The sequence below is a fragment of the Malaclemys terrapin genome, chromosome 14 (genome assembly GCF_027887155.1).
Source record: "Malaclemys terrapin pileata isolate rMalTer1 chromosome 14, rMalTer1.hap1, whole genome shotgun sequence".
Lineage (NCBI taxonomy): Eukaryota > Metazoa > Chordata > Testudines > Emydidae > Malaclemys > Malaclemys terrapin.
Window position 1 is genome coordinate 19,130,804 of NC_071518.1, and position 24,565 is coordinate 19,155,368.

Here is a 24,565-nt window from a genome sequence, read left to right on the forward strand (position 1 = left end):
TTATCCTAGCTAATAAAATATTGAAAGATTAATATATTCTTAATGAATGGTGGAAAAATATTCTGATAAATAAAACTTCTGTAATATCTTTTTTTTCCAAGGATCTTAAAGCCCTTACAAACATTAAGTCTCAAAACACCACATGAGATACAGAATTCAGCCATTTCAGATATGTAACAGTTCACAATGGTTTAGGACAAAAGTAGAAATTACTCTACATTTCCTAACTTGTTTCTAGAGCAGTTATAATGCAATATAATCTGGCCAGGACACCAGGGTTAACATCATTATTTACTCTTGTGAAAAGTACCATGGAGTCTAAAGGATGATAAATGATCAGGACTTTAGCTTTCTTTAAAAACATCACCTGCAGCACAGTACCACTGTTTCTCAAACGCGGCCACTGTGGCTGCATGCGGCCACCAGGGGCTTTTCTTGTGGCCACAGCCTCCTGGGCTGTGGGTGTTGGGGGGCAAAGCAGCAGCCCCTCCCCCTCTCTGTTGCTCCTGGATGCACTGCCTTGGTGTTGGTTGCTGTGGCCACCAGCAGAGATTGGGGCCTGCCCCCCTCTAGAGACACCTGGGGCACAACGCTGAAGAAGCAGGCAGCCGGTGAGTTCCCCACCTTCCCAGAGGCAGTGGGACTCAGGCTTTGGGCTTCAGCCCTGGAGTAGCAGGGAGGCAGACTCTGACCATGGGACTTTGGGCGCATGGTGGTGGGCCCCAGGCTCTGGCTGTGTAGCTTTGGGGTCTGTCCTCAGGCTCCGTCCCCCCATAGCCTGCCCTGGCCACCCACCCCCATTGCCCCTGAGCCCCGCTGCCTCCCCCATCCAGGGCTTAATTTGTCCCCAAGTTTGCTGGGGCTGAGCAAGTTTGCTGTGAAAAGTAATATTAACAAATTACTTTAATATTAACAAATATTACTTTTTACAGCAGACTTGCTAGCAATACATAAATTACAATGATTTGGACATGTATATGTGCATATTTATTGTTTTTTCGGAAAGCTAATGAAGTATTTTAGGAAAGTGTGAGAGTGGCCACCAGCAAGAGCCGGTGGCTGCACTCTGAGGCCACTAAATAATTTGTCCCAAAATCCCTATACGATGAGAGGTGCTGGCTCAAAGGAAGGAGTGGTACCTATTGAATGAGCAGTGCCTCTTGGAAGCACCTTGGTCTCTCATTCAACTAATACCTATCTTATCTTGGAAGGTATGGCTCCAGATATACTAAAGAACAGCAGTCTCTGAAATGGCATTGCCTTATGCTTCCAAACTGAGAAAATGTTCAGATTATCTGATATTTAATGAATGTATATTCCTGTTTATAGAGCATGTTGAATAAACACGCCAATGCTCACTTCTGCATTTAGCACCCATGACTGGTGGAGAATGGAAGGGTGGAAGAAAGAGAGAGCAGGAGCCCTACAGAAAGAAGAGGTGGGGAGATTAGTTGCCCGTTGGTTAGTGTCTTTAAATGCCTCAGATAAAAGATCGTGCAGTCTTTATGCCAGCAAAACTCCCCTTGAAACCAAGATAGGCTTGGAGCCAAAGTCTCCAAAGGTAAAAAATACTCTGCAGAAGAAATTCCCAATGAATGCAGCATTGTGGCCTTTTCAAATTGTTATATGCAGAGCCTGAGGGAGATTCATAACAGCCAAGAGCAGGTAGAAAAACTAATGAAAAAGCAAGGTGAGTCACTTACACCACTGCTGTAAAATCTCTTATCTGATCCTTGTGTTGTCTTCTCTCCATATGGTATTACTAATTCCTTGAGATTTTAAGATTTGCCCATTTATCACTTTTCTGTTGTCCATTGCATTATCCTATGATCCAGTATGGGCCAAATTATACTTTCTAGGTCAAGCCCATCTCCGGTAAATACCCTTACCCTTCCTTTTACATTGGGATTTTCAAAAGCGCATATGTGCCTTAGATGTACAAGTCCTATAGGCTTTTAATAGGACTTGTGCTCCTAAATCACATTGGTGCTCATACTTCATTTTTGTTGCATACACAACACTGGGAGTTTAAATGCACCATTTTCCCTTTAGATGATGGATGCTGTAACCTGAGCAAGTTTGTGTTTGTCTGTCTGCTAACTTATGTTCCCAGAGTCAAATTGACAAAAAAGAGTTGTGAAAAACATGACATTCAAACTTCCTGTTTGCTTTCTGCTATACCTAGGTTGACAGAGTTTGAGCAGCTGCATGTGCAACACATCTTGTAAGCAGCAGTGTCACCGATCTCCTTCTCAGGTTCCTCAATCAGTGGGTGTGGGGGAGGCAGGAGCTGTTTCCTGAACACCTCAGAAGCCAGGAAGGGGGGTTCATGGGAAATGAGGTATAGGAGGGGGGAGGGGTTGTTGTTGGAGGGAGAATCTAGAAGAGGATTTGTTGGACGGGGGGAAGGAGCCTGCTGGTGGTTGCAGCAGAGGGAGGGTTATTGTGGGCGAGTGGGAATTGCTGGGGATTTGAGGGGCAGTGCTCCTACTTTTTCCTGCCCCCAATCTCCTTGCCTTGCTGCCAGCAGCAGCTCCCTGTTCTGCCACTGCTGCCTCCCTGTTGCCCAGACTCCATGCTGGTTAGTGCCAGCAGGGGGAGCAGCGGCCACCTCGCTGTTTGGAACAATGCACCAATGTTGCCCTCCATGGGCAGGAGGAGCAAGTGCAGCTGTCTGTCTGCAGCCCTGCCAAATGCACGAGGGCTTGAATGGGTTGCCAGATGTGAGTGTCACTCCAGATGGCAGATGATTGGCAGCTCTATACAAGTGCACAGATAAAGCCAATGATGAAGGCTGGCCTTGTTGTGGCTAAGGACCTGGACTGGGACTCAGGATAATTCCCTGCTACAACACAGACTTTCAGGGTGACCAGGGGTATGTTACTTAATCAATCTGTTCCTCAGTTTCCGCTCTGTAAACTAGAAACATTATTCTCCCAGCTTCTGTCTTGTCTGTGTAGACAGTATGATGTGCAGAGCAGGGCCTGTCTCTTACTATCTGAAAGTACGCTACGAACCGAGGCCTCAGTCAAGGCACTGCTATTATGCAAATAGTGATGTAACTGAGTGATCGGTTTTGCTGCTTGGGAAGGACCACGACTGTTAAAGAGGTAGCTGCTACGGGTAGAATGAGACACATCTGGGTTGCTTTTGGGTTTGACCTGCAGTGTAGAATAGGAAGCTTGCTTTTGCTGGAAAATGTTTTCTAGAGGTCTGCCTCTACCTGTCATGGGAAGATATAAAAGATTGGTGGGGAGAGTTGGTATCTTGGAAAGAAATGTTTCAGTGGAATTTTTATCTCCATGTTCCTGTTCTCAATTTGATTTGCTCCTTGGAAATCAAGCTTCAGCATCTGTCGTGGAAGATGTTGTCTTGAAGATCTGTTTTCTCCTTTTCTAAGCCCTACAGGTTAGGACTGGCATGCATAAATGCAAGGTCACAGAAGCTCTGTTGCTCCCCCTGTAGGAGAAATGGAGGGAACAGAAGGCACATTTAGTAACTAGCAAGCTAAATTCACATACTTATCATTTGCTTCAATATAGTTTAATAAACTTTATTTGGAATTTCTTTGTTAAATTGGCCATGACAACATTAAAAGGATTGCTACAGGGAAAGTGGGCCATCCTGTTCTGACTGTCAGTGGACTCAGGTTAGGTAGTTCAACCAAAGTAGATGAGAGAAAGTTTTTAAGTTGTGCTGATCTCCCAGTTGATGTGAAGCTCCAACCCAGAGTATTGGACTCCATTGCAGAAACAGATTCAAGTGTCCTATTGGAGCTGGCAGCACTGGACAGGGACACACCTGGTTAAGTAGTGGTTATGAGCTGAAAGAAGCCATCCACCTCCTTTCTCCAACCCATTTGACTACAATGCTGTTGAACTGAATTAATGAGTGAGGTTGAGGCGGGTATTGATTTGGGGGCCTCGAGTAATAATAAAGACTGGAGTGTGTTCAATAGCTCACATACATGTTTTTTTCTTGAGCCTTATAGTTATACCACTATATAACAAGTTATACCACTGTCACTGTACCGGTATAGTTAGCTGTACAGTCTTCTAGTGTCAGCACAGTTATACTGTTATAACTTATTCCTATATATGAAACTGATTAAGTTATACAGAGGCAGCCACACTACGGATTATACTGGTATATCAGTAAAAAACCATACCTCTAATGGACATAGCTACACTAGAACAAATACTGGGGATAGAGCAGGCCTCAGTTTCTTAGGGTATGTCTACACTACGGGATTAATCCGAATTTAGATAATTCGGATTTGAGAAACAGGTTGTATAAAGTCGAAATGAGTGCGGCCACACTAGCACAGTAATTCGGTGGTGTGCGTCCAAGTACCGGGGCTAGCGTCGATTTCTGCACTGTTGCACTGTGGGTAGCAATTCCATAGCTATCCCATAGTTCCCGCAGTCTCCCGCGCCCATTGGGATTGTGGGTTAAGATCCCAGTGCCTGATGGGACAAAAAACATCGTCGCAGGTGGTTCTGGGTACAGCCTCACTTCCTCCCTCCCTCCCTCCCTGCATGAAAGCAACGGACGGCAGACAACCATTTTCGCGCCTTTTTTCCTGGGTGGGTGAACACTGCAGACTCCATACCACGGCAAGCATGGAGCCCGCTGAGGTCAAGACAGCACTCATGAATATTGCAAACACCTCGCGCGTTCTCGTGGAGTTTATGCTCAGCCAGGACCAGAAAAACGAGGCGAGGAGGCAGCGGCGGCGGCAGCGCAGCGACAAGCATGATGAGGACATGGACACGGACACGGACACAGAATTCAGTGAAACCACAGGCCCCGGTGCTTTGGAGATCATGTTGTTAATGGGGCAGATTCTATCCATGGAAAGCCGATTCTGGGCAAGGGAAACAAGCACAGACTGGTGGGACCGCATAGTGTTGCAGGTCTGGGACGATTCCCAGTGGCTGCGGAACTTTCGCATGCGTAAGGGCACTTTCATGGAACTTTGTGACTTGCTGTCTCCTGCCCTGAAACGCCAGAATACCAAGATGAGAGCAGCCCTCACAGTTGAGAAGCGCGTGGCGATAGCCCTGTGGAAGCTTGCAACGCCAGACAGCTACCGGTCAGTCGGGAATCAATTTGGAGTGGGCAAATCTACGGTGGGGGCTGCTGTGATGCAAGTAGCCAAAGCAATCACTCAGGTGCTGCTACGAAAGTTAGTGACTCTGGGAAATGTGCAGGCTATAGTGGATGGTTTTGCTGCAATGGGATTCCCTAACTGTGGTGGGGCAATAGACGCAACCCATATCCCTATCTTGGCACCGGAGCACCAAGCCACCGAGTACATAAACCGCAAGGGGTACTTTTCAATGGTGCTGCAAGCACTTGTGGATCACAAGGGACGTTTCACCAACATCAACGCGGGCTGGGCGGGAAGGGTTCATGACGCTCGCGTCTTCAGGAACACTACTCTGTTTAAAGGGCTGCAGCAAGGGACTTACTTTCCGGACCAGAAAATAACCGTTGGGGATGTTGAAATGCCCATAGTTATTCTTGGGGACCCAGCCTACCCCTTAATGCCATGGCTTATGAAGCCATACACAGGCAGCCTGGACAGGAGTCAGGAGCTGTTTAACTACAGGCTAAGCAAGTGCAGAATGGTGGTAGAATGTGCATTTGGCCGTTTAAAAGGTCGCTGGCGTTCATTATTGACTCGCTCTGACCTCAGCCAAAGAAATCTCCCCATTGTTATTTCTGCTTGCTGTGTGCTCCACAATCTCTGTGAAAGTAAGGGGGAGACCTTTATGGCGGGGTGGGAGGCTGAGGCAAATCGCCTGGCTGCTGATTACGCGCAGCCAGACACCAGGGCGATTAGAAGATCACACCATGAAGCGCTGTGCATCAGAGAAGCTTTGAAAACCAGTTTCATGGCTGGCCAGGCTACCGTGTGAAATATCTGTTTGTTTCTCCTTCATGAAAACCCTCCCCCTTTACTGACTGATTTTCTGTAAGGAACCCACCCTGCCCCTTCCCCCAGCTTTCTTTCAAACCAAATAAAGTCACTATCATTTAAAAATCATTTATTCTTTATTAATAGATTAGAAAAAGAGGGAGGGAACCCGGGTGGTATTTGGGAGGAGGATTGCTGGGAAGGAAAAAGCCACAAAGAAAAGGTTAAAAAAATGACAGCCTTTTGCTTGGGCTGTCTACTGGGGTGGAATGGGAAGGTGTACGGAGCCTCCCCCCCCGCGTTCTTACACGTCTGGGTGAGGAGGATACGGAACATGGGGAGGGGGGAGGGTGGAACAGGGGCTGAAGCGGCAGTCTGTTTTCCAGCAGCCGTTCCTGAACCTCCACCAGACGCCGGAGCAGCCCCAGCGTTGCATCCTTCATCCTCTGGTCTTCCTGCCGCCATCTCTCATCTCGATCGTCTCTCCTCTCCTCACGTTGGTCCCTCCTCTCCTCACGTTGGTCCCTCCTCTCCTCACGTTCACTGACTTCTTTCCTATACTTTGAAACTGTTTCCTTCCACTCATTCAGATGAGCTCTGTCACTCCTGCTGGATTGCATAATTTCAGAAAACATGTCCTCCCGCGTCTTCTTCTTACGACGCCTTATCTGTGATAACCTTCGGGATGGAGGAGGGAGGCTTGAGGAATTTGCAGCTGCTGTAGGGAGGGGAAAAAAGAGAGAATTGTTTTAAAAGCTACATTTTGCAGAACAATGCTTATACTCTTTCACGGTGACCAACACTGTTCACATTACATAGCACATGTGATTTCTGTGCAAGGTCGCATTTTGCCTCTTAATGCTGAGTGCTTGTGGCTTTGCTGCTAGAGATCACAGGTCTGGGCAACAGAATTCGGCTTGCATGCGGCCATGGTAAGCCATTGTTTTACAGCTTCTGCACCCTCCTTTCCCACATACCAAGCATAGCCTGTAGAGTGCTGCAGAAGCCTGGCCAATCTCAGCCAGTTGGGGGGGGGCAGTGTGGGGGGGCTTGTCTGGGCCCCTTCAGGCAAGTAGAGTGCTGCGGTTTTTCTGTTAACATTCAGCAGCACCAGAAAACAAACTAACCCCCCCCCCCGCCATGAATTCTCTGGGATGATCACGGTACCCCTCCCCCCACCGCATGGCTGGTATCAGGGAAGATCCCTGCAGGCACCAAACTACCCCCCCCCGCCGCCGACCCCCCCCCTCGCCATGAATTCTCTGGGATGATCACGGTACCCTCCCCCCACCGCGTGGCTGGTAACAGGGAAGATCCCTGCTAGCCAAACGCGGAAAACTTCAGGGCCAATTTCCCATCTGCGCTTGGCTAACTGCAGGGAAGGATTTATTTTCCGCCACAGGCAAACAGCCCAGTAGGAACGGCCACCTCTGTCCCCTTAATTAAGTTCCCGTATTTCAACCAGGTTACCAGGAGTGATATCACTCTCCTGAGGATTACACAACAAGATAAAGAACGGATGTTGCTTGAATGCCAGCAAACACCGGGACCATACGCTGCCAGGCTTTGTCAGGCAATGATACCAGATTACTTGCTGCAAGCATGGCGTGGTCAAGTGTCCTACCATGGAGGAGGGAATAAGGATGCACTGCCCAGAAACCTTCTGGCAAGGCTTTCGGAGTACCTCCAGGAGAGCTTCATGGAGATGTCCCTGGAGGATTTCCGCTCCATCCCCAGACACGTTAACAGACTTTTCCAGTAGCTACAGACTTTTCCAGTAGCTGAACTGACCGCGAATGCAAAGTCAGGCAAAGTAATCATTAAAAACCGTTTGCTTTTAAAACAAGTTTTATATTTTAAAAGGTAAACTCACCTGAGGTCCCTTCCATGGGGTCAGAGTCTTGGGTACTGGCTTGGGAGGGTACTTCAGTCAGGGTGATAAAAAGATCCTGGCTGTTGGGGAGAATGGAGTGCTGTGTGCTCTCTGCAAGCTCATCCTCCTCCTCCTCCTCCTCCTCTACCCCATCGGCAGAATCCTCAGGCGTCGAGACTATCCCCGACCCAGAATCCACGAACAAAGGTGGGGTAGTGGTGGCAGCCCCCCCTAGAATTGCATGCAGCTCGGCGTAGTAGCGGCATGTCCGCGGCTCTGACCCGGAGCGACCGTTTGCCTCCTTTGTTTTTTGATAGGCTTGTCTGAGCTCCTTGACCTTCACGCGGCACTGCTCAGAGTCCCTATTGTGGCCTCTCTCCATCATGCCCTTGGAAATTTTTTCAAAAGTTTTTGCATTTCGTCTTTTAGAACGAAGTTCTGCAAGCACTGAATCCTCTCCCCATACAGCGATCAGATCCAGTACCTCCCTCACAGTCCATGCTGGTGCTCTTTTTCGATTATCAGCCTGCATGGTTACCTGTGCTGATGAGGTATCTGTGGTCACCTGTGCTCTCCACGCTGGGCAAACAGGAAATGAAGTTCAAATGTTCGCGGGGCTTTTCCTGTCTACCTGGCCAGTGCATCCGAGTTCGGATTGCTGTCCAGAGCGGTCACAATGATGCACTGTGGGATAGCTCCCGGAGGCCAATACCATCGAATTGCGGCCACACTAACCCTAATTCGAATTGCTAAAATCGATTTTGGCGCTACTCCGCTCGTTGGGGTGGAGTACAGAAATCGATTTAAAGGGCCCTTTACATCGAATTAAATGGCGTCGTTGTGTGGACGGTTACAGGGTTAATTCGAATTAAAGCTGATAAATCCGAATTAAAGTCGTAGTGTAGACCAGGCCTTACTCAAAGAAATGCTTTTTCCTTTCCTAGATAAGATATATAAGCAGGTTCTCAGATAAAAGGTAGCTAGGTAATTAGGTTCCCAAAGACTCCTTTGGGGTGGCTGAATGGGATTGGAACACTGGTAAAGATGACCAAGGGGTTTAGTTTTAACTTCCTAGAATCCATAAGTGTGAATACGCTTCTAAGTAGGGGCTCAAGACAAGCATTTCCTTTATTTAGAAAGACTCCCATAAATATAATCTATATATCAAGTGCACTTTAACCCAGTCCTTTTTACTGTTCTTTGCCTCTGGCACAAGAGCTCCATATGAAATTAATTTATGCCTATTTACTTAACAGTTCCCTCTTTCATTGTATAGTTGGCTGACATGAATACTTTGAGAAACTTAAAGGTGCTGTGTAATTACAAAGCGCTTTACAAACATTAATGAAGCCTCCATATACCTGCAAAGTAGGAACTATCATTTTACAGTTGAAGGAACTCAGGCACAGAAGTAAACTGATTGACCAGCCCAAAGAAAACATAGTGAGTCACTGGCTAAAGTGGGAGCCGGACATGTGGGACTTGGTTCTCTGTTCTGTTTTAATCACTAGACACTGCTCCCTCTCTCATTCCCTCTATGATGATGATAGATATTTGTGAAGTTTGACTCATCTGTTTATGCTATTGATACTGTCCCAGAAAGCTTTTTGGCTGGTGTCTTATTTCAAGTGTGAGTTCACAGTCCTGAAAATCTACATTTATAAAAAAAAATCCATATGCAAGACTAATGTTACATTTAATGTCTGTTCTGTTCCCTGTTTTGGCAATGATAAAAGGGCAGCAAAAAATGACGTGTGTTCACATAGCGATATATAGAAACGTATGTTCAAATTGTTAATTGCATCTAAGTATGTTCCTGATATAACAGTTGATTTACTGTCACTAAAATCAGCGTTTCTCAAATGAAGCCACCATGGCTGCATGCGGCCACCAGGGGCTTTTCTTGCGGCTGCAACCTCATGGACTGTGATTGAGGGGGTAAAGTAGTGGCTCCTCCCCTCCATGTTGCTCCTGGATGCACTGCCTTGGAGTTGGTTTCTGGGGCCACCAGCAGGGGTTGGGCCCTGCCCCCCTCCGGAGACACCTAGGGCACAATGCTGGAGGAGCCGGCAGCCAGTGATTTCCCTACCTTCCCAGGGGCGGTGGGGCTCAGGCTTTGCGGTTCAGCCCTGGGGTGGTAGGGCGGTAGGCTCTGTCTGTGGGGCTTCGGGCTTCATCCCCAGACTCCGGCTGCATGGTGGCAGATCCCAGGCTCCAGCCACATGGCTTCGGGCTCCAACCCCAGGCCCTTGTCCCCTGGCCATGGGGCTTCAGGCTTCAGCCCCCTGCTGCTTCCCTGGCCCCCCACCCACCCATTCCCATCGTCCCTGGCCCCTGCTGCTGCTCTCAACCCCCTATCCGGGGCTTAATTTGTCCATAGGCTTACCAGGGCTGAGTACGTCTGCTGTGAAAAGTGATACTTTTGTGTTTGTTAATATCACTTTTCACAACAGACTTACTAGCTAGCAATAAATAAATTACAATGATTTGGACATGTGTATGTACATATTTATTTGTTTTTGTTAAAGCCAGGGCCGGCTCCAGGCACCAGCCCATCAAGGGGCGGCACCTGGAGGGGGGTGGTGTGGCGCGGCGCGGCGCTCCAGCTCCGGCCGCCACGGAGAGCGGAGCCCCTGCCGGGCTCTCTGCCCTCCTCCCGGGGCTCCGGCCGCCAGCGGAGCCGTGGCGGGCTCGCCGCCCTCCCCCCTGCGCTCCGGCCGGTCGGGGAGAGTGGCCCCCGGCCGGGCTTGGCGCCCTCCCCTGCTGCGCTGCGGGGAGGATGGGGGCGGCGGGAGGCTTTTTTGCCTGGGGCGGCAAAAAAGCCAGAGCCGGCCCTGCCTAAAGCTAATTAAGTATTTTAGAAAGAAGTGTGAGAGCGGCTACCAAAAAGAGTTGGTGGCCGCACTCTGAGGCCACCAAAAAATTTGTCCTGAGAACCCCTGCACCAAATGATCAGGAGACAGGAGAGTAACCTGAAGAGGGCCTAACTGAACAGTACAGACCTGGAAATGTATCTGCTGCCATCTTGTGGACTTAAGTGTAAAAAACAACTGAAGGGCCAGGAGACAGACTTAAGGACCCCAAAAAGCAAGTTTATTCTCTGATAGCTGGAAGAGTGAACTCAGACAGCAGGGTTTCAAATTTCTGAAAATAAATAACTTGAGAAAATGTTCAAATCTAACTTCATCCAGTTTGCACATAAATTTCAAAGGTACCTCAACCTAGCTTCCAAACTTGCAAAGATAATTTTAAATGCACACCTATTTGTGCAAGACCAAATTTGCATGCGAATCATAGAAATATAGGATTGGAAGGGACCTCAGTAGGTCACCTAGTCCAGTCCCCTGCACCGAGGCAGGTTTAAGTATTCGTGTAAATAGCTTTCTAACTAGCTAACAGATGCACATACTGTATTAGTTCTGCTGACACACACTCTTTTTTCCTGGTGCTAATGACTGCATGGGTGCTGGAACAATTTGTATAGTGGGGGTGCTGAGAGCCATTGAACCAAACTTCAAATCCTGTATATGATGGAAACCACTTAAAGCTGGGGGTGCGGTAGCACTCGTAGTTCCCAGCACCTATGTATGACTGTGTCCAAAAGTGAGTGCATATTGGAAAAACAGTTTTGGAAAATTTGCTCCATAGAATATTCTGATGGATGGCACGTTTAGTGATATTTTTATGCAATATTCTTCTATAGAAATATACCACTGGATGCCACTGTTGGTTCATACAATAGCATACAAAAATAGCAGTGCATCGGCCTTTTTTTTTTTTTTCTGGTTTCCCTCTCACAACTTCTCAGCGTCTTTCTTTCTTTAATTATTGTTCATATCAAAGGAAAGGAAAAAAATCATGCCCCACTTATTCTCTCCAGCCATGACGATACAGTTCCCACATCTACAAGTGACAAATTGTCACAGAAAAAAAAAAGGGGAAAGCTTTGGGGGTGACACAGGTTTCTCTTTCCAGATGTAAAATCTTCCTGAGAAGACACGGATTTGGAAGAAAGAGTAGCTAAATTTACTTTTAACTAACTTGCTTCTTTCTGGCTCTAACTCCCATGTTAATCACTCTGAGATAAGTGTGCAAAGGCTTTTATCCTCTTACTATAAAGGGGATACAAGGCTGGGAGAGAGGTCGCTTTCCCGAGTAAAAACAATTTTGTGTCTGAAAGAATGTATTTTGCTTAGCACAAACAATTTGTGTCCCCCTGGGGTGAGGTGGGGGGACAGTTGAAGGTTATAAGGTAAGTTTTGATGGCTATAATGTATTTTCATAAACTCACTTGTATTCACCTGATCAGCTGCTGTGAATTTATGGGAAGACAGGTTATGCATGTCTTAGGAGGCGATTTATGAGAAATACTCCCCAAAATGCTGTAAGTGCAGAAATCTGCTCCCTCTTTCCACTTTTTCCCTAATTTTTCACTTAGTTCATATTTTTTGTATTCTGACCATTATATTTTTATCAACTCTTAAGTGCTGGGGAATGGGGGCAGAGAGATGGACAGGTGGTGGGAGTGAGGGAGTTGGAATGCTTCTGGTGTTGTCCCTTAAGCCTAATAGTTGGCTTGTGTAAGCTCTTCAGAGCAGGAACTGTGTCCTGTGTACTTGCACAGCGCGATAGGGCCTCAGTGTTTGCTAGGGCTTGAAGGTGCTGACATACTGCTAATGGTAACAGAAATGTGGAAAAGGCATGGGACCCTCATGGAAAGGAATTGTTCAAAGGGGTTAGAGACAATCAGGAAGATTGTAAACAGCAAGTTTATTCTCTGATAGTTGGAAGAGAGAACTCGGATAGCAGGGCTTCAGCCTAAAGGCCTTGGCAGTGCCATGGAAACTGTGTGTCAGGAGCAACATTTCCCTCAGGCTCCCAAGTCCTCATGGTTTTATTGGGGATTTAGTAGGAGCAGCATCCACATGACCTACATTAAATGGTTGCGGAACAGAGAGGGTTAAAATGTACATCTGTTCTGACCTGTCCACCCCCAATTAGCTTCTAAGGTGAAGTGAAAGGAGGGGGAGGGAGACAGACAGAATAGCAGCTGCAGCCTGCTCCCCTGCTCTGAATGTAGACCAGCCAGAGTTAATTAAGCTACTGGCTGTAGATGGCGTTAGTTTCATTGCTGGGACCTGGGATGAAGCTTTGTCTAAACCAGGGGTCGGCAACGTTCGGCACGCGGCTCTCCAGGGTAAGCACCCTAGCGGCCCGGGCCAGTTTATTTACCTGCTGACGTGGCAGGTTCGGCCGATCGTGGCCCCCACTCGCCCGGGATGGCAAACCACAGCGAGTGGGAGCCGCGATCGGCCGAACCTGCCACGTCAGCAGGTAAATAAACTGGCCCGGGCCGCTAGGGTGCTTACCCTGGCGAGCCGCGTGCCGAACGTTGCCGACCCCTGGTCTAAACTAAGCATTGTCTCTACCATGTCCAGTTAGTACAACTGTCTCTAATAAGGTGGTGTGATAAGCCACTAGAAGCGAAATCTTCCAGCAGGGAGGGCAAATGCTACTAGCATTGATGCTGCATAAACTTGTAACAATGACCCAGATAGCATTGTGTAGAGTGACCAGACAGCAAATGTGAAAAATTGGGACAGCGGTTGGGGTGTGTGGGGGGTAATAGGAGCCTATATAAGAAAAAGTCCCAAAAATCAGGACTGTCCTTATACAATCAGGACATCTGGTCACCCTAAGCATTGTGACTGACCAGGAAGTTAGTGTATTGTATTAATTTATATCAGTGGCTCTCAACCAGAAGTCTGGGGCCCTCTAGGGGGGCTGCAAGCAGAGTTCGGGGAGGTCAACCAAGCAGGGCTGGCATTAGACTCATTGGGATCCAGGGCAAAAGCCGAAGCCCTGTCATGCAGTGCTGAAGCCCCGGACCCTGCCACCTGGGGCTGAAGACAAAGCCTGAGCAATTTAGCCCTGGGCACTTGTCTTGCTTGCTACCCCATAATCCCATCCCTGGCTTTTATATGTAGAAAAACAATAGTTGTGGCACTGGTGGGCCATGGAGTTTTTAGAGCATGTTGGGAGGAGGGCTCAGAAAGAAAAAGGTTGAGAACCCCTGATTTAGAGGGAATATATGGGCTAAGGGTGTTAATATAACTCTGTTACTGTCTCATATTTAACAGTGTTAAAAAGGATTTGGAGTTTGGTATACAGACTTCAGCCTGCTTAGTACTATGGCAAACACTATTAAAAATTCTTTAAACTTTTTTTATTAAAGATAAAAGAAGGAAAAACAGTTAAAGCATTTAAAATGTAAAGTATTAAATAAGGCTTTCATTAAAACAACATTTCTTCTTTCCTTTTCCTTTAGCTGGAAATCATTTTAAGAAGGAAAAACACCCTTGTTTGGCAGTATTTTAGATGGTAATAACTTTTTACCCAAAAGGACAGACGTTAGTTGAGATGAGCTGGAGCTGTTAAAGTCTGATTCTGTTTCATTTTAGGTGATGGTTGGGATTCAGCTGGAGCTGGTAGGGGTGACGATGTTATCAGACATCTGCCTGGCCTGGCCTGGTCAGGACATCTCTCAGGATCAGGATGACAAAGGCCTGGGGCCCAGTGGGGGTAGCTAGTGAAGCTTGCTCCAGGAGCTTAATCTGTTCTTCTGTCTTCCCTCACACGAGTCTCTTTAAGGACTCAAAAACGGGAGCGGTGGGTGGAATAGCCCATCCCCTTTTGATTTTGTCTGCTAATTAGACCTAGTTTTGGCACAGCAATTTTGGTTTACTTATTTTTGGACTCACATTTTTTGTTTACTAAGCATGATTTTAACACAATCTTTGAATTATGTTTAGACAAATTCACTTTTTCTCTCTCCCTTTTGTATTTTTCCCATCAACATATTATAGTTTATTGGGACACTTTATGAACTTTTATACACTTTTTTCCGTTGAACTCACAATTAGGGTAAATTTGTTGGCCCAGTTATTACAAGTGTCTGTGGAAATGACTGTCCTGGGCTATGGTGTCTGCCCTTATGCCCCATCTACACTTGGAAACTGACTCACTGTTACAACACTGGGGACTTTGACCCGTGCTTTGAGGTTTATAAGCTAGTTATTTCAAATAGCCTCAGAGAATATGTACATGAAATTGCTCACCTACTTTATGGGTGAGCTCTCTGTGATGGTTAATTGGGCTCTGTCACCACCTACCTTTTAAGAATTCCATCACCTAATGTCTGAACCTCTTGCTGTAATGGCCTCTTGGGTATGGAACTTGTACGCCCTCTGACTGCCCCATGAGCCTACCAGTCTTAACTTAAACAATATACTAACACCTCCAAACACACATGACCCTTGCCATGGCCCCACTCCCAAAGAGAGAAAACCCTCTTCAGTGACTTTCTTTTAATCATTAAACATTGTTGTCCCCAAAGACAGGACTTCTCCTCTTTCCCTTCTGTTTTCCTGTTTTGTTGGGCCTTTACATTTTATGGACTCAACACGCCAAAGTGCAGCCACCTGTTGGTTGATTCTTGGTGGTGTTGTATCTCTAACCTGCCGTCCCCGTACCCAGGAAACTGTTATAGTCTTCCTGCTCTTCATCATAGAAATATAAGACTGGAAGGAACCTCGATAGGTCATCTAGTCCAGTCCCATGCACTGAGGCAGGTCTCTTTATTATATAGACCAGACGTGGGCAAACTATGGCCCGCGGGCCACATCCGGCCCATGGGACCATCCTGCCTGGCCCCTGAGCTCACGGCCGGGGAGCCTAGTCCCTGGCCCCTCCCCCACTGACCCCCCCTGCAGCCACACCGCTGTGCGGGCCGCGCTCTGGCCCGCCGCTTCCACTGGGCAGTGTGGGGAGTGCAGCTGGCTCTGGCCGGGTGTTGTGGCTGTGAGCTCCTGCTGCTGGTAAAGGGGAGGAGTGGGGGGGGGTTGAGTAAGGGAGCGGGCGGTCCTGGGGGGCAGTTAGGGAGGATGGGGCGGTCAGGGGGTGGGAAACAGGGAGGGTTGAGAGTGGGAGTCCTGGGGGGCCTGTCAGGGGGCGGGGACGTGGATGGGGTTGGGAGGGCAGTCAGGGGACAGGGAGTGGGGAGGGTTGGATAAGGGGGTGGGATCCTGGGCGGCAGTTAGGGGCGGAGGTTCCCAGGAAGGGGTGATCAGGAGACGAGGAGCAGACCGCGGTTGGATGGGGGTGGGAGTCCCGGGGGGGCTGTCAGGGGGCGGGGCTGTGGATAGGGGTCGGGGCAGTCAGGGGACAAGGAGCAGGGGTGGTTGGATGGGTTGGGGGCTCTGAAGGGGGCAGTCAGGAGGCGGGAAGTGGGAGGGGGCAGATAGGGGATGGGGGCCAGGCTGTTTGGGGAGGACAGCCTTCCCCACCTGGTCCTCCATACAGTTGCACAACCCCGATGTGGTCCTCGGGCCAAAAAGTTCGCCCACCCCTAATCTAGACCATCCTTGACCAGGTGTTTGTGTAACCTGCTCTTAAAAACCTTCAATGACAGAGATTCCACAACATCCTAGGTATTGGGTAATTTTTGCTACTTCCCATGGGGAAGGGAAAAGCACACAGCCCTCTTACTCCACCCTCTTTGGCCCTCCCACATGGTAATGTTTCCCAATAGTCATCAGTAGTTGATCTCTGTGCAATCGAGATGCCGAGGTGTGGCTCCTTTCCTGTTTTGAGAGACATTGCTGTTTGCTTCCCCGTCTCTGCATTAACTCCCCCGATGATTAAGACCCTTAGTGCTTCTTTCTGCTACATGACTAAAATGGGAAGAAATTTCTTTCTATTTTGCTTGCAGCAGGATGACTGCAGATTGACAGAAATGAGCACAACCGTGCACTGAATTCTTATTTTGTACAAAATAATAGTTCCGAATCCAAATTTTAAGAAAGGGGTAACATCATGTCGTGGGGATGCACTACTGACCTCTGAGGCTGGAGTAAGTCAAATCTCAAATGCATTGGACAGCATGGCTTCAGGGTGGGAGTGGGGAGCTAGGAATTCCTGTGTCCACCACATAGTCTCTGGCTTTGAGCAAGAGCCTTAACCCCTCATCTTCCTCATCAGTAAAATGGGGACATAACATTTTTCCTGGGAAGAAGAATTAGTGCAGCTTGATCCTGCACTCCAGAGGGGCTGAGTTTTGCAAATATTAGCACAAAATTTAAAACATTGAACAGGACAGAGTGCAGGAGAACCCAGGCCTGTGTTAACGAAGGTGCTGCTGTGTGGCTAACAAGCTACTCCTGCTTGGTACCAAGGATAAAACCAGAGAGAACCTCTGATCAGATAAGAACCTCATTTGCATGTTGAGAATCATGTTTACGTCAATGTCTGCCAAGACACATCTGTTCTTAATGTACACTCCACCCCTTCTTACCTTTTAAGTGAGTGGATACACACGCAGCTCAAGCCGAGCACACTGGATTACACGTAGGCTTTACCCTTACTTACACACATACGTAGCCGCTGCTCACACTTGTGCTGCAACAGCCTTGAGTTTGTGTTGAGTATTGCACAAGGATGTGCAGGATCCAGCCCCTGATGAGTCTAAAGCATTTTGAAGATGAACAGTCATTATTGGTTTGTAGCTGTCTCCTCTTCCGTTGCCTTGGAGTCTGTAAAATATATATCTGCTGTAAGCCCTACTACCAGTGATCTCTAATATCTAGAGATCAGGAGAATCTGAGATAGTAGAGGAGGAGCAGATGTGTTTCTGGAGGAGAGGATATGAGTTCTCTTCTCTATGCTGCAGGCATGCAGTTGGCAGAGGGGCGTGTGTGGGGGTGTTTGTGTAGCCATGGTTTATTAGAGCAGGGGTTGGCAACCTTTCAGAAGTGGTGTGCTGAGTCTTTATTTATTCACTCTAATTTAAGGTTTCGCGTGCCAGTCATACATTTTAATGTTTTTAGAAGGTCTCTTTCTATAAGTCTGTAATATATAACTAAACTATTGTTGTATGTAAAGTAAATAAGGCTTTTAAAATGTTTAAGAAGCTTAATTTAAAATTAAATTAAAATGCAGAGCCCCCCGGACCGGTGGCCAGGACTCAGGCAGCGTGAATGCCACTGAAAATCAGCTTGCGTGCCGCAGGTTGCCTACCCCTGTATTAGAGCATGATCCAGTTGTTATGCCATGTGAGCCTCTATTCGTCTGTCTGCTTGAAAGCCACAACTCATTCCCTTGCTTTTTCTTTGTGACCTTCATGATTTAATGTCAGTATAAATTTTACAGGTGACATCCTCACACTGTAGCTGCTCTTCGCTCCACAGTTGTGGAGCATAATTGTTTGTAGTATCTTCACTGTAGGCAATCCCTGTAACCTCAGTCTCTAATAGGGATGACACCAACTCCAGGCATATGGATTGTACATTCAGTACAGAAATGTTTATGGCTCTTTCCTGCCATATTATTGGATCCCTTCTTCCCATGAGCCTTCTTCCCAGGTATTAGGATGACAAGATATTTTCAACAGGTCCTGGGCTGTAACCAACCATTCTTAAATCCTAATTCTGCTCCTTAAGTCACTCCTTAAGTCACTGATTCTGCTTCTACAGGTCCAGTTCCAGGTGAGCAGGTTCACTTAGGCCTTGATCCAGCTACCATCAATGAAATAAGGCAGAGCTTGGTGTTGTTGGCACTTCCACAGACAGATCCATAGGCAGTATCTTCCCCTCCAGTCAGTGCTGAATGTATGGGGTAAAGGGTCACTGGAGGTGGCATCACATGGAGAGGATGTAAAACTGGCATTAAGGGGTGGGATTTCAAAAGTGCCTGACTGACTTAAGAGCACAAATTCCATTGCAAGTCTGGTACTCCTAAGTCACTTTTAAAAATCCCACCCTAGATGGGTGACTTTAGATGAGTAAGGGTTTGGTGCTTCCTGTACCATACCTGCATTTGCCCTGAGGTTTCAGTTATATATGGTATTGTTTTTCCTAGACTATCCTACATTATCATAGTTAAACAGTTCCTGTATTTGTTCCAGAAAGGGCAGCATTTCAGCAGTAGATGAAATAATTCCAGTACTGCAAAATGTCTCGGGACAAAAAGCACTAGGCAAATGCATGAGATGATGGGACAGAAGTACAGTAGGACTACATGACATTATTAAGAAATAATAATAATTTAGTGTAAGTCTGTGTGCGGCGTGTCATTTTAAAAGCTTTCCTGGGGTAGTTTTAAATTATGCACAGATTTTAAAAAAGGGGTCAAGTTCTTGATTCAGATAAAACATATGCACTGCCCACTGAATGCAATGGGAAGTGGGTGAAAATAACTGAACAGAAATTGGACATAGTGATTTTAGAAGGGAGAACATAGAGCTGGTTGGAAAAACTTCAATGGAGCCATTTTCCATCAAAAAATGCAGTTCTGTTAAAATCTAAATGCTTCCCGGAATTGTTGATATCACAAACTTAATTTTGGAAAAAAACTGGGTTTGTGTGGGGGTAGGGGGTGATGGAGGAGTGCATGTGGTATAATTCAATATCCTGTCAAATTGAAACAATGTTTCGATTGATCCAAAATGAAGATTTGTTTGGAATTTTCTTTCATGGAAGATTTTGAAATTGTTGGGTTTTGTTCCGATTCAAAACAAAGCCAAACTTAAAAATGTTTGACATGGAATTTCCATCCTCTGCACGGCTCCAGGAGCATGAATGTAACTTGCTCAGTGTTTCACTGCTCCCCTTTAGAATACTGGGGAGGTTGAAAGAGTGAGACGTGTCCTAAGGGACCAGAATTTTTTAGTGTGTAGAAGGCCTTATAAATTGAATGAGCTGCATTACTATGCTGCTTATTTAAAGTACATAATGATTTAAATACGAGGATGTACAAAAGCACCAACTAGTGCCCTAAATACCCTCACTATGATATCAGATTGCTGCTTTGAGGAGAAAAGTGCATCCTTTGAATTGGTAAAGAGCAGTTGTATTATTATATTTAGGCTGAGAATGATTATATTTTTATTAGTAAATGTAAAATGTCAATTTTGGTTTGCACACAGAAGAGAAAATATTTCCATCCAATGTAATCAAAATTCACAGATAGGCAAAGTAAGAAAAATGCTGCTTTAGTTTGATTGAAGGATGTTTACTTTGTATATTTTGATATGTTGATATTTTTTTAAGTTATAAAGCTTTAACTCTTTCAACTCTTTGAATCTCACCGTCTGTCCTTAAATGATTGCCTGACTTCCTTATTGTCTGCCCCCATAACTTCCCATAGCTGTGAAGATTTAACTAGATAAAAATTAAAAAAAGTTTAAACATCTATATTATCCATCAAAATTATTAAAAAAAAAAAAACCCCAAAATGAATCTGCCAAGCCTAATTATATTGCATACTTACTATGTTGAACACCATTAAAGTAAAGGTTCAGATTTTAAAATGCTCAGTTCTTACTATCCTCATTATTAACATCCATATTCTACATTAACGCTGCTGGCAAGAGGTGAAAGGCATCCAGGGTGAAAAGAAATTAGTTTCATTATGCAGTAATTATAGGAAAAATTGTGTTCGCTGGCTTTAGTCACCCTCTCAAGTTATTCCAGCGCTCCTCGTTAAAAAGATCCTGATCTATGATGTTCAGCTAATGATCAACAGTTTTAGAAATGACATTTTCTAGCAGCACAGTTTCTGTATTATTGGGATACCATTTTCAGTTAGGCAGCTTCTAGATCGTTCAACACTGCTAGGAAGTTTATGAAGGGTGTTTTTATTTTTGATGTTGTGATCTCTTGGGATGAAAAATAATGGCCATTTCCTTTGAAAATTGAGAACATTTCCTTCAAGACAGATATCTAAACTTAATATCAATCTAAGACCAAGTAGAAAAAAAATGGTTGTTAGTGCCTTAATACCTTCAGAACAAGGTAAAGGAAGATGAGAGAGAATCAAGAGAAAGAAATGGGAGAGGCACAACTGGGTGTTAATGTCGCAGTTGGCTGACAGTACAGTAAGCTCAGTATGGATTCAAACAGGAAAACACAGCTGACAAACTAAATACCCAGCTGAGAGAAGGAAGAAGTCAGCTCACCAGGCAATGCTGAATGAGAATGGGCGAGTTGTGTTTTGAGGCACTTATCCTGGAGACAAGAGAATTTACCACCAATGAAAATTATGAGGATCTGGCTCATTTATAGAACAGGAGTACTTGTGGCACCTTAGAGACTAACAAATTTATTAGAGCATAAGCTTTCGTGGACTACAGCCCACTTCTTGGTATGCATCCGAAGAAGTGGGCTGTAGTCCACGAAAGCTTATGCTCTAATAAATTTGTTAGTCTCTAAGGTGCCACAAGTACTCCTGTTCTTTTTGCGGATACAGACTAACACGGCTGCTACTCTGAAACCTGGCTCATTTAAGTTTCACCTGGTAAATCATCACCCTTATGGACCTGCTTTTTATTTAGTCCAGTGGATAGGATGCATGGCCTGGAACAAAGCTGCATAGTATACCTTACACCTAGAACCTTGCACATCAATGAGATGAAATTGTATGCCTAATTTTCATGAACAATTACTGTATGTACATACATTGGATATTAGCAAGTGCAAATGAACAGTTATGGGTTCAAGTGGTCTTTAAGTGTCTCAGTGACCATTTATACATGGAAATGTTCTATTTGCACATGAAATCATAGTAAACTGTGTACTTATTGTCCATACAATCTTGCAGATACAAGCATGCTTTTTTGGGAGGGGCAGGGGTGTGTTTGATTTTTCTAATAAGAACCAGGAAGAATAGCAATGGGGTGGGAGTATAGGGCTACAGGAAGGTGTATATGCCAGAGGATTTGGAGAAAAATACATCTTCTGAGCCTAGTGCATGGCTTTGCCAGGCACCTCCCATGTCTCCACTACCATGGTGGGGACTTACGGCATCTGGTTCCTCAATGTTTTTCTATCCTACTCACTGTGGTTTCAGGATTCATACATATTTACACCACGCTCATCCCTGATTTCTATATTGTTTTACCTTGGATTAATTAGAGGGATGGTGGGGGGAGTAACATCTGGTGCTATGGAGTAACAGTGGTCTCTTGAACTGGTGGCGGGGGGAGGAGAATCATGAAGTAACATATATAGCGTATCTTGACTCTTGGGCAGTCTCAGTCATGCAACTAATGCGCTCGGTTACACATTAGTGCTATTAGTTCTTACAGTTATAATTTGCTCTCACCTCATCTTTGAAGCAGTTCCATATGTATGAACTAGAGCTCTTTCAGGTGGTTCTTAGTAATGTGCTACCAGATGAGGGCAGCATCCTCTAACACCACTCAAATTTATTAAAAGAATAGATAGTAAAAGCCTTACAATTTCTTTTGTATAATAATCCTATTAAATACCTGTAGCATGAAGAGTTATAATTTAAATGCTCTTGGTTTAGCAACTTAATTAGATTTTAGAACCTTATTTCCATACTTAATCTTCCTCAAAATAAGAACATTGGACTTTGAAGACATTAAAACTGCAGCAAGATATTTTACATGAATAGTTTCTATCTTCTGTTACCAATCAAGCCAGTAGAATGTCCAGATTCTTTCAGGCATTTGGATACCATAGAAATGATTCCAGAACAAGTTACATGGGATTTGCCATAGAGCATCGGGCCACTGCTCTATCCAGTCTGGAATCCAGCCTCTAGCAGTAACCAATATCTAATACTTCAGGGAAGAGCAAATATGAAAACCCTTCATAATACACCTAGCAATTGTGCTATGCTGTGTGTGTGTTGGGGAGAAGTTCCTTCCTAATCCCCACACAAGCAATCATTTTATGTCTTGAGGCATGAGCTTTGATTTCCCTTCTCATTATCTTAGCTGGCCTAGCTACAAGTGCCTACTGCTGGAAAATTATTCAAACCTTTATTATTTTTTTTTAAGTGAGTGTTTGGCTGTGGTGGCAGTGGATTACACAGCTGACCAAACAATGTGCACAGTAGTATTTCCTTTTTTGTGCTAAATTTATAGCCTTTCATCATAAGCTCTCGCATTCCTGTAGCATGGGATAAAGTAAAAGGCAAGAGTCAACTGGTTTTCACTGCATCCTTTGTAATTCTTCTTTAAGTTGTTGTTGCAGAGTCATCTCTGGCCAGTCAGTGCTTGCGCCAAGCATTGTTAGTCAAAAAATAAATGCCCTGACGCGCACAAAGTGACTATCTACCACTGGTGTCCTAGGGAAGCAGCATGAACTTCAAGCAGTCCACATGGGGCGCTTGTTCCCTACTCAAAGGTAGAAATACCCTCTCTAATGTTGGATGCCTGTTTCCCTGGCTGGAGTGTGTGACTTTCCCTAGCACAGTGAATTCCCTGAACTCCTAACTTGGAGTACTTTTCACTTCCTACCAAGTTCACCTCTGTCTTACAGAGGGTAAATAAGCTTGATCCAACTGCATTTCATCCAGGTACTTATTTCTTTTAATATCCAGGCCAACTGGGTGATGGCTGTGTCTCTTTTGATGAAGAAAATATATAGCAAGGTGTCAGCAGTATATTGCTGACATTTGTCATCTGTAGCAGTCATGCTGAAATTTAAATGTGCAATAATTGTGTTCCTAATTAGATTCTAAATTTCACTTAGGGTCATCCACAGAGCGTTTTTTTCTCCCTTTGTAATCAAATCTACAGAGTCTCAGGATGGTGCATATTATCCTGTATACTTTTAGCTCTGTTAAAATCAATTCACTTTCTGCTCCTGTTGGTTCATGGTTCTTCCTGATCTGCGTACTTGCCCAGATCGGGCCAAGCTTTTCTATTGATTCCCTGAGTGTTGATTTTTAAAAAGATTAGTGATCGGGGTAGTGTTAATTGGTTTAAAACTTATTTTGAAAGAACTCCAAAGATAAACCACTTTTTTTGACTAACATCTGCTGCTCCATGCTCCCGTGGAGTACAATATACACCTGGCATTCAGTTTTCTTTGGGATGAGCTAATGATCTCAGACATATTTCAGATAATTAAAAAAGCCCTGCTTTGTTGCAGAGACAAATATGGATAAACTGTCAAATTCATAATACAGCTCATATTATATCTGCAAAATTTTCCACCCTACTTGAAATGGTCATTGTGTGCATGATTTATAGAGAGAATATCACCTTGAGTGCACTGTCATTTTGGCAGGATTTGTCTGTATGGATTTCAGTGCAGAAATCTAGCACCAGGCTATATAAATATCATGCCTCTTTCTCCTCCATGTCTTCTTTCCATTGCTCAAAGACTGGTGAGGTCATGGTGACTAACAGTAGTGCTTTGTGTTTGGCATTGATCTGTGTCCTTTTTCTAAAAGGGAAAAGTAAGATCTCACTGAAAAAAAGTTTCAATAAAAGCGAAACCCCTTTTATCTGTCCTTATGTATTACTGGGGATGAATAATACCTCGAGATCATCAGATGAAAGGCACCGTTGAAATGCAAAACACTATTTAAGCCTTACCATAGCTCTGTGAAGGATGGAAGTATTCTCCCCATACTGCAGATGGAGGACTCAAGCACATTGTGTCCAAGGTCCCATAGTGATTCAGTGGCGCCTAGGAGGTCTGATGCCTAGCACCATGCCCTAAAGGCTAAATAAAACATTCATTTGTGATTGACTGCAGTGACACTCTTTGGTAAGAGTTACTCAAAGACTGCAGAATTAAGCCTACAATTTGTTCTGACCATTATCATCATACAAGCCATCTACAAAGGTGCCTTTCACGGTCTTCATCAGTATTTGACTTGTATGTGTAAGTACGCTGATATTCACAGGAGTTCTGTGTGTGGCTACATCATAGGTTACATTGACTAAATGTCCT